Genomic DNA, 11,465 nt, shown 5'->3' on the forward strand with positions numbered 1-11,465 from the left:
ATATATATATATGATTAGTTTCTAATTAAGTCCCTGCAGAAAAATTGGCACTTAGTGTTCATGTAAGCATTTAATTCTTTTTTGGTGGAAAGTTTCTGATTGAAGTGCAAAGACATGAAGTTTACTATTGTTAATATCACTTTTTAAAAATCTGTCTCTTTATTATGTTATCAGATTCAAAATAAATATTTTAAAAATGCCCCCAGCCATTTATTATTCTAAGTTTTGGCTAGGAACATAATGGTAATTTACCTAAAGAAACTTAATATAAAAAACTAAAGAATAGTTTTAGAAAGCCAGACTAAGGATTATTCTGAAAGCAGCATTTAGTTAGCCATTTAAGGTTTAATTACAAAGATCAGAAAAGTACAAAGTACGCCAGGAAAACTAGCATTCTGTGACTTGGATTCACTGAACATAAACTTATCATTAAAAATCTTGAGAATTGAAATAGAATATGGTTCCCAAAGTCATATATATATATATATATATATATATATACACATATATACATATATATATATTACACACACACATATATATATATACATACACACACATATATATATATATATATATATATATATATATGTATACATATATATATATATTAGTGTTGGCCAATTGACTTAAAGTTCTTAAAAAAGAATTTTCTCTGTTTGATGCAAACAGAGCACTTATATGAGATTCTCAGGTAATGTAACCTCATGCTCAAGCCACAGCTTGGTAGTGTGCTAAGTTTAATTTGTCTTTGAGATCCTGGGGAAAAAATGAATGGAAATATTTATAAATAAAATTTGTTATTAAATCATTTTTTTAAAACAATGAAGAAACAATAATTTAAAAGTTGTGATCATCAGGTAACTTAATTTAGCCACAATGGCATATTACAAGCTTTGGGTTATTTTGTTTCTTTTCTCACTAGCTTATTATTTCCTGATTAGAAAGTTATTTCATTCTCATTTGTAGTGAGTTGAGGAAATGCATAAAAGTACTAAACAGAAAGTCCATATCATTCAGTCTTCTTACCAAAGAAATAATTGCTAATATTGTGACATATTTTCTTAAATTTTTTCAATAAAATTATCTAAGGGAATGAAGATTTTCATTCTAGCACTGCTCATTGTATGTTGAGCTGCTGGACAATAAAAAAAAGTAATTACTACTATTTTAAATATAATGTGCAGGGCTGGGGTTGTGGCTCAGTGGTAGAGCACTTGCCTAGCACATGTGAGGCCCTGGGTTCGATTCTCAGCACCACATATAAATAAAAATAAAGGTCTATTGACAAGTAAAACAAAAATGTAATATATATATATATATATATATATATATAAATTTTATATAGATAATGAGATCTACCTTGTCCCCAGGTCATGTTTCTTATTCTTTAAAAATTTTAACCTCTGGCACACTTTTCCTCTTTTTTTCTAGTACCCACCTTGTAATGTCAGACAATGGAGGCGACCAAAGGAGGCAGATTTAAAAAGGCCACTGAAGGAGATTTTGAGGCTCAATCCCTGGAGGAACTCCATCAGACCCGCAGAGTGGACAGGAGGTTGGAGGAGAAACCACATGGGAGCTTGACCAGACTGGAATTTTGGGAGGCTTAAGGCAGGAAGGGGAGGGTTTGGGACAGAAAAAGAAAAAAAAAAAAGTGGTTTTAGAGTCCCTTGTCCCTTTGGAGTTGGTCGGTTGAGGAACTAGCTGAGATCCAGGATTGGTCAGGAGACCCTGCTGATTGACAGACTTTTCCGTGGGCGGGCACTTGATTGATGTTTCTTTAGCCTGCATGGGCTGCTTAGTGCTTTCTTCCTATGTCACCACCACTGACCTGACACACCTCAATAGTCCTGATGACTAAAATACTGAACATTTGATATTTTCAAAACCTAGGCTCTCAGTTCTGTGACCTTCTTGCTTACAGTGACCTTTTCCTGTATGCTCTTTCTGCCACTCTGTCCTATGCTCTCTTTAGCTTGTCGAAGACACTCACCACACCACTAACTACTGCCTCCTGCCTTTTCAATTCACATCATCCATTTCCTGTTCAAATGACCTTTGGACCATCAACACCTTCATATCAAGAGCTTTTTACTTTTCTTTCTTTTTTTTTTTTTTTTTTTGTTACCAGGGATTCAACTCAGGGGCACTTGACCAATGATCCACATTCCCAGTCCTATTTTGTATTTTACTTAGAGATAGGACCTCACTCAGTTGCTTAGCATCTTGCCTTTGCTGAGGCTGGCTTTGATCCTCCTGCCTTAGCCTCCTCCCAAGCCGCTGGGATTAGAGGCATATGTCACTGGGCTCTACTATCAAGAGCTTTTTATCTCTCTGTCCCTCTTTCTCCCAAATTTTGATTTCTTAAATTTTGTGATCTTCATTTAAATCCCTTCTTTGCATACATCCTCAATTCCCTTGCCCTTCTACTGTTTGATCATATTCAGTAAAATCACAATTACAGTTAAATCAAACCCTTTCACAAATCTTTGAGTTGTGGTAAAAGAAAAGTACCTAAATGGACTTAATTGAGCTCATGTTCTATTCATGGTCACTAGACACACATTGGCCTTTAATGTGACCAAGATTATTGTAGTTCTTCCCTAAACTTTATAAAGCTGTTTTTACACAAAGATCAAGGCACATTAGAAATGAAATATATCTTAGACATCCAAAAAGGAGATTTCAGACATCTCCAAAAGGAGAATTCAGAGACTAAGAAGTATTTTCAGACTAGAAATTGAAAGAAACACCTTAAGAAAGGAAGTTATTTATTTTAATTACACCTGGAAGATATAGTTTGGTGATCAACATGTTGTGATACACCTATAGAATCTGCTGTGTCTACTGAGAACTCTAGTAATTTAGAATTGAAGTAAGATACAGACAAATTGGAAAGAGTAACATAAAATCAAAGTCAAGGACAGGGTTGAACAACATAACTAATCATTGCCTGAAAGGGAAAAGGCAAATTTTAGTTAAATCCCCATGAATGCATGCAAGAGTAATTTAAAGAGGTTTAAAAGCATACTTGGAACAAAACAACACATTTAAACCATTTGCTTATGAAAACTGTAATATGTAACAGTTACACAGAGAAAGAAAATGGTCTAATTCTGACATTGTCTTTTTTATTAAGAATAGTGATGTTAAGTTTAAAAAGTGTAAAACAACAATGATTAAAATAGATACGAAGTCTAAAATACACAAAAGAAGGTTCAATTTTAATTTGGGTGGGGAATAAGGGCAATGTTCTACTGAGAAGAGATAATTTAACTATAGTGATTGGGGGGGAAATTTTTTGCCTAAGTTGAAAATTTGTACTATGGAGAGACCTAGAAGAGAAAGACTAATAAAGGGATTAATGCCATTTTGAGTTTTCTTTATCTTGTCTTCTTTCTAGGACTTCCGAGAGAGAGAGAGAGAGAGAGAGAGAGAGAGAGAGAGAGAGAGAGAGAGAAACATCTTTGTTTTTTGTATGTGGTGCTGAGGATCGAACCCCAGACCGCACACATGCCAGGGGAGTGTGCTACCACTTGAGCCACATCCCCAGCCCCAGACTTCCACTCTTAAGTGAATAGCATCTCACATTAGTCAACGATGCCTTGGTATGGATAACCCTCCTGGCAACATGTTTTATTTTTTTTTTAAAGATAGTATACTTTCCATCTTGGCATTTCACATACCAAATAATTTGAGCAATGGTTTCCATATTTACTTCAAGTCAATGTTGTTTCATGGGACTGTGAGATAGCCCTCTTCTATGTACCAGAACCTTGAAGCAAAAGTGGAGCAGCACTCCAGAGTGACATTTTGTGACAGGGATGAGTTTCCCAGTGATGAACAAATACAAGGACTCCCTGGAGGACCACAAACATCTTTTCCAGACCATATAAACTTGAGGATTCTTGGATTTTCCAGGGAAAGATTTAGAAAGTGAGGGCCAAAGATGTAAATAATGTTCCTACCTCTATGGAATGTGAGCTCTGGAGGTGGTGATAATTTGAGTTGTAAGCAAAGATGTGCATTGGCTTGCTCCTGAAATTGAAAAGGAATTAATAGCATTAACACTTGTAATTGTTGATTATATCTTTTTTCCTCTTCCAAAGTTTTATAAATGATGAATATTGCTCCAAATTCCAAGTTTTCTATGCAGAAAAAAATTAAAGTCATTCTACCTTTATTTAGAATGTATGTGTTATTTCCATATGATTTCAGGTTTTGTAATGTGGCACTAGAAAACTTTGTGAGGTAAATGAAGGAAGGTTTCAGAACTTCCCAATTAACCGTGTGAATGGCTCAAGTTGTGTATTTTGGAGTGGCAGTTTATTTTGCTAAGATTTTGAACACTCAAAGTTGGAATTTCAGGTATTTTTTAATTCACCCTTTAGGTCACCTCATACTTTTGTTGTTCAAGAAAATTTTCAAAATGGACAAGACTCTGATTATCTGCATATCTATAGTAATTATTTTTAAAAATACACTGTCAGCATGTGGTTTGGTTCAATGATCTAAAAATACTCGGAATATATTTGTTGTTCTGAGGTGGTGTATTTTATGGTTTGGATGTGATGTGTCTCCCAAATCTCATGTGAGCGATGATGCAAGAAGGTTTAGAGGTGAAATGATTGGGTTATGGGAGCCTTAACTCAATCAACGAATTAATCCCCTGGTGGGACTGAGTGGTAACTGTAGGCAGATAGGGTGTGGCCTTTGGGGTTTATATTTGTGCTTGATGAGCAGAGCTCTCTCTGGCCTTCTTGGTGTAATGTTTTGAGCCACTTCCCTCCACCACATTCTTCTGCCAGGATGTTCTGCCTTACTAGGCGCCCTGAGGAATGGATCCCGCTGTCTATGGACTGAGACCTCTAAAACTGTCAACCCCCAAATAAACTTTTTCCAACTTAAAATTGTTCTTGTCAGATCTTTTAGTCACAGCAGTGAAAAAGCTGACAAAAATAGTATACAAAATTAAAGTCAGCTTTTTTTTCTTTTTTTAATATGTGTCAATGAAGGCCACTAGTCATTATCATTAGGTTAAGTCCATTTATGAAATTAGATCTCTTTGTGATGCTTTTGTGTGCTCTTCTAGGGCACACATTTTATTTTTTATTTTTAGTTGTTGTTGGACACAATACCTTTATTTTATTTATTTTTATGTGGTGCTGATGATCAAATCCAGGGCCAGTATAGTTGAGCACTATACTGCTGAGCCATAACCTCAGCCCACAAGCTCACACATTTTAAAGGATAAAATAGATTATAAACATGTAGGAGAATTTGTTGGCTAGTAAGTTGAAGAATTCAAAGGAATAAATTAAAGTTTAGTTAGTAAAATTTAGTAAGCACTCTGAGTAGGATTAATTATTATAGGTTTGCTTCATCTTCTAAATCAAGGGGTAGGCTAAAAAACACGTTTAAGAATCATCCTTTGCAAATGATTTTCTCTTTATTTAGAAAGTGACAGAAGCCCTGGAGGTTGTTCAGATAGCAATATATTTATTGGCTTAAAAAGGATACAAACTTATATTGGCATCTGGTCAAAAGAAATAATTTTAAAAATTTTATTATTTAAATGTAATTAAGCTTATGTAAGAAGTAATAATGAATCAAGAGTAATTAATCAATGAAGGCTGGGCTGTAGCTCAGTGGTAGAATGCTTGACTTGCACATGTGATTTTGGGTTGAATCCCCAGCACCACATAAAAATAAATTAATAAACAAAGATATTTAAAAGAATAATTAATCAATGAAATTTTAATTGTACTTTTTCTCTAGGTCTTAGAAGAAACTAAGGAGATAAATTCCTGATCATTGTAGATTAGCCTGGAGGCAGGAACCAGTGAAGAGTGGGTTCTAATATAAGGGACAAGTATGGCAGTGGGAACTGCAAACCTAGACTGAAACCACATCATTAACTTCACAGTCTCCCTTTCAGAGTAATTGTCTGAGACCTAACTACACTCCCATTATTTTCTACATATGGTACAGGGGATGGAAACTGGGTATAGGGGTACACTTCTATTGAGATACATCTCCTTTATTTATAATATTTATTTTATTTTATCTCAAGACAAGATCTTGCTAAAATGCCAAAGTTGGCCTTAAATTTAATCTTCCTAGACTCAGCCTCTGGAGGGGCTGGGATTATAGGCATGTACCACCATGGCCAGCTCCAAATAGAAATCTTGCCAGATTATCTTTTCAGCTTTCTAAACTGAGAAGATAAACCTGTAAGAGCCATCAACAAGGCATGTATTTTAATCTACAAGCACAATTTTTAAATTTTAATTCTTCCTGAGAATATATTTTAGTTTTTGTCATCTGAAGCAAGTAGTACAGTTAATCCTGTCAGCCAGTATATTTCATAAATTTCCATGAATGTGTCTTATTGAAAATGTGGTACTCGGAGCTTTTTTTCTTTTTCCTTCATATTTAAGCAGGGATAAATTAATTCTTGCCACTTTTCCTCCCCTTGCAGTACTGGAGATTAAACCCAGGGCCTCACACGTGCTGGGAAAGTGCTCTACCACTGAGCTACATTCTCAACCCTCTGACCACTTCTTGGACACCCAAATGAATAAAACTGACTACCCTTTCTTCTTTAAATATTGTAGTCATATTCCAATCTAGCCTCTAGGACTTTGCCTTTCCCCCTTTTAAACACACAAAATGCAAATGCTTGTTTATATCCTCTGTAATTCTATTGTGAGAGCACTCTGGGAAGTTTCAGATTGATTTCCCCTCAATTCATCCCATAAACCTTTTGTCTTTATGAAATCTGCTTTGTAACCTCTCTCTGTAAAGAATTGCAGCAGAGTTTGAGACTATTCTGAGGCCCATGAATCCTCACTGAACAGGTCTTTGGGACCTTGGACATAGGTAGTTAATAAATCTGTAATTACTTTACATTATTTAGGCTCAATTTGGTTGTAAGGAAGCATCTAACCAAGGATTACTTAGACGTTTGTTGCAAAGCTGCACAAAATCATGAAGGGCCAAAAAGTGTAAACCATTGTAGCCTTTTTAGTTATTAATTATTCTGGAAATGAAATTTCCAAAAATTAAGCTATGCAACAGACATTTAGAGAAACAAAATAATGGTACTTCCAGTGATTATCTCTCTGTCAGATGCCTAAGAAGAAGAATGTGATTGGTCAATTTCTCACTATCATCTGCAGAGCATGCCTATTGGCCCTTCTGCTGCAAGAACCTGTGGTCTTCCTGTTCATTGCAAGCCCAGACTCTTTTTTGCCCTTTGGTTGCGCATCAGCTTCTGATCCAATCATCTGTGTAGCCAATGTACCATGGTTTGTATGGCTTATATGTCACAGCAACAATAGACTTAAGAGGACGGAGTCTTTGAGCTCCTGTTTCACTGGTGGGGGCTTTATAAGTGGCAGACCCTTAGACTTTAATAGACTCAAAATCAGTAGAGACAGAAGGAGGAGTAATAGTGAGGTAGGGAAAAGTTCAGGAAGCCAGTGTAGGTGAGAATGAGAATGATAATAGTAAAAAAGTCGAGGACTGTTTATCAAAGGGAGAGCAAAGGGCTGTTGACAGTTAACCTTCACGCTTGTGCTTCTAGACACATATATGGGGAAGAAAGTGAAAACAATGATTAATGAAAGAAAGAAGTTCTGAGAGCTGTAAGAAAGCAAGTTGCAAGCCCTTTTTCCCCCAGTGGGATTTCAGTTCTGAAGTCCCTTCCTCTCTGGAGGAATCTGTTCTTTATTGCTTTCTAAAATAAAACTTGCTTGCTTACCTCTGTATTCTTGGTGTTCATTCTTTACATAGAACACAATCTTGATCCCAATTTCCACCAGACTGGTATCACCTGGGGACCTGCCTGGTCTCATCACTAAAGTTAAGTTTCCTTGAATCTTACATCATTCTGCTTTTTTTCCTACTGGAGGATAACTCTGGGCACCCATCAGCCATTTAAATGCGATTAGCACAGCTGCAAGCCTTAAGTCTTGGGTGGCAGGTTCAATATATAGGATTAGAGCTGTCTCAGGGAATCTGCAAGCTAGGAGAGGACAGCCCCTGTAGAACAATACCCTCTCCCCTAAACCATAAGACGACTCAGAGGTTTCTTAGGGATAACTGGATACTGCAGGCTTTGAATCCCTGGTATGGAGTTAGCTAAGCCTCTTTACAGGCTCTTTAAAGAAACTATACCAAGGAACAACTACCTTAATATGGGAAACACAGCATGTTAAAATATTTAAAGCATTAAAGGGGGCCTTATTTCAAGCACCTTCTCTCAGCTTGCCCACGAAGCAAGAATTCAACCTGTTTGTCACTGAAGGAGGAAGAATAAATCTAAGAGAGGTCATACAAAATAATGGACCAGCTGAATAGCAAGTAAAATATATGAGCAAGGAGCTTGACATGATGTCTCAAGGGTGGCCCCATTGTTTGTGAGTGGTGGCTACAGTTGCCTTACTAGTCCCTGAGGCAGTCAAGATCACGCTGCAAAGAGATATCATTGTATATAAACTCTCATAATATCTCAGGAATTTTAAATTCTAAAGGGGGATATGGCTTTCAGATAGTTGCCTTCTAAAATACCAGGCTTTACTTCTAGAAGGACCTTAAACTCAAATAAGCACTTGCTCTAATTTAAACCTAGCCACTTTCCTTCCAGAATCATTAGAGAGGAATCCTGAACATGACTGCCAACAAGTCTTAGCCGTATACTACAGAGTCCAATAAGACCTTCAAAGCCTCCCCCTATCTAATCCAGTTCTCACTATATACACAGATGGGAGTTCTTTTATGGAGCAAGGAGAGCATAAAGCTGGATATACAGTGATAACTTTACATGACCCATAAGAGGCACAATCCTTGCCCCAAGCACAAGTGCACAACTTGCGAATTGATAGCCCTAAGGAGAGCACTTGAGCTGGGAAAACAAGAGAGTCAATATTTACACTGACTCTAAATATGCCTACCTAATTCGGCATGCACATGCAGCAATTTGAAGAGAGGATTTCAAACAGCTGGGGAAACTTCAATAAAAAAAAAGTATGAGCAGATCCTAAAGCTATTAATTTACCTAATGAGGCAGTAGTAATTCTTTGCTGAGGACACCAGGAAGGAATAGATAAAATATTGGAAGGTAATAATGAGGAGACCAACAGACCAGGGAAGCTGCAAAGGGAACATTATGTCAACAAATGACTTTAGCCCCTCTACTGTGGACAGGACTGTCTCTAGAGATATAATCTCAATACACTCAAGAAGAAACACAACCAACCTTATCCAGGGGAGGCACTCTCTTGTATTCTGGGTGAAATCGCATAGAAAATTATAAACTTTACTTATCTGCTAACTCTCAATGGAAGATCCTACATATATGCTACACCAATCATTCCATTTGGGATGAGGGAAAAACACCAAAAATGGTCGATTAAATAGTCAAAGCCATGAAACATGCCAGCCAGAGAAATAACCCACTTAACTCCACCAAAAGGCCTCCAGGACTACTAAGGACAGGACAATTCCCTGGGGAGGATTGGCAACTAGATTTTACCCACATGCCTAAAAGTGGCAGGTTCCAATATTTATTGGTTATGGTGAATACCTCTACTGGATGGACTGAGGCTTACCCCTTGTTTTAGTTAGCTGTTTTACTGCTATGACTTAAAGACCTGATAGGAACAACTGTAGAACAGAAAATGTTTATTTGAGGGCTCATGGTTTCAGAGGTCTCAATCCATAGACAGCAGGCTCCATTTCTTGGGGCTCAAGGTAAGGCAGGACATCATGGTGGAAGAGTGTGGCAGAGGGAAACAGCTTACATGGTCCTCAGAAAGCAGAGAATGAAAGATTCCACTTTCCGGATACAAAATATATACCCAATAGCCACACCCTCAGTGAAACACTTCCTCTAGCCACAATCCACCTGCCTTCAGTTACTACTCAGTTAATCCCATCAGGGATTAATTCACTGATTAGTTGAAGGCTATGGCCCAATCGTTTCTACTCCAAATCTTCTTGCATTGTCTCACATTTGAGCTTTTGGGGACACCTCCCATCCAAACCATGAACTGAAGAGGTAGGAGAGATGGTAAAGGACATGTTACAGAAAATTGTTCCCTGATTTTAATTGTCTCACAGCCTCCAGAGATATAATGGGGCAGCTTTCAAGGTGGCTGTTACTCAGGGAGTATCCAAGGTCTTAGGCACTAAATATTTCCATTGTGTATGGAGATCTCAATCATTGGGTAAGGTTGAAAGGCTACTGATATCTTAAAGAGACATCCAAGAAAACTCACTCTAGAAACTCACAGCCCTTGGCTCACAGTGCTTCCTTTGATACTATTAGAAATACCCCAGGAACACTAGGGCTTTGTCCATTTGAGCTCCTATATTTAGGTGCCGCAGTCCGGCTGCGGCAGAATAATCAGGGGGGTGACGAATAACTTGTGTACGTTGATACAGCAGGAGAAGGAGCCGTTTATTGCAGGACAGGAGCAGTATTTATACATTCCACACAGCTTATCTAATTAGCATAAACTAGATACATCAGTCAACCAATAAGGAATCTCCACACTTAATGGCTCGCTTTTGTTACTTTTCAAACCACTCCCTCTGGCATTTTGCCAGGCACCATCCAGACTTGTTTATGAACTCTAACATTCCCCTGGCAAAATGCCAGGTGTTATTTTGACTTGTTTACAGACTCTAACATTTAAGGCCATTTCTAGGAAATGATATTCTCAAAGATCAGAAAACTGCAGATCAGATGGCTCATATCATAAAGCTGGCTAAATTTCAAGATGACACCTGTAGATATCCCTGTATTTACACATGATCTGTCACTTCTCCACCTTTGAGTGAGCCTGGGGATCTGATTATGATCAAGACCATATGATCAAACTCCCCAAGTTTAGAGCCTATCTGTGATCCTATCTATCCCTTCTGCAGTAAAAGTGCTTGAACAATAGAACTGATCCACCACACTCAGGTAAAACTTTGGCCTCCTGAATTGAGTCCCAGAAAAAAATTCTCCTTCTCAAAAATCCAAGAAATGATACTCCTGTACTTCATTGGAAGACCAAAAATATCTCTTCCACAAAAACAATGCTAATATATAAACTTTTCTTCATCTCTTTCTTTATATTTTAGACAAAAATCCACTGAAATTAACTCTTCCAGTTAATTTAAGAGTATGCCACTAGGACTTATGGACTTAAGAGTATGCCACTAGGTTACAGGAAGGTAATTGCTGGATATGTAGACTATTACCCCTTTCCAGCACTCTTGGGCTGCCTTGGTGGGTATCTCCCTTACAAGAGAATGACTGGATGAAATGTCAATCTTTAATGTTAATACAAAAGAGAGAGAAGTACTCTTTATTTTTTAAATTAATTTATTTTTTTTATTATTTCTTACATACATCACAATAGAGGAGTGCATTACTTTATGAACAGCTACTCATGCAGATCTTAAAT

The 11,465-nt window shown here is 37.3% G+C and overlaps 1 long non-coding RNA gene across 1 annotated transcript in view; it reads left to right on the plus strand.

Annotated features, from left to right (window-relative positions):
* The window catches only part of LOC125619135, a 14,056-nt gene extending 10,683 nt beyond the window's left edge, over positions 1-3,373 (plus strand). The window contains exon 2 of the long non-coding RNA XR_007350659.1: positions 1,435-3,373. This is a non-coding gene — a long non-coding RNA (uncharacterized LOC125619135). The remainder of the gene's footprint in view (positions 1-1,434) is intronic.
* The last annotated feature ends 8,092 nt before the right edge of the window (positions 3,374-11,465 follow it).

This window comes from Marmota marmota, unplaced genomic scaffold (genome assembly GCF_001458135.2).
Source record: "Marmota marmota marmota unplaced genomic scaffold, marMar, whole genome shotgun sequence".
In the NCBI taxonomy this organism is placed as follows: domain Eukaryota; kingdom Metazoa; phylum Chordata; class Mammalia; order Rodentia; family Sciuridae; genus Marmota; species Marmota marmota.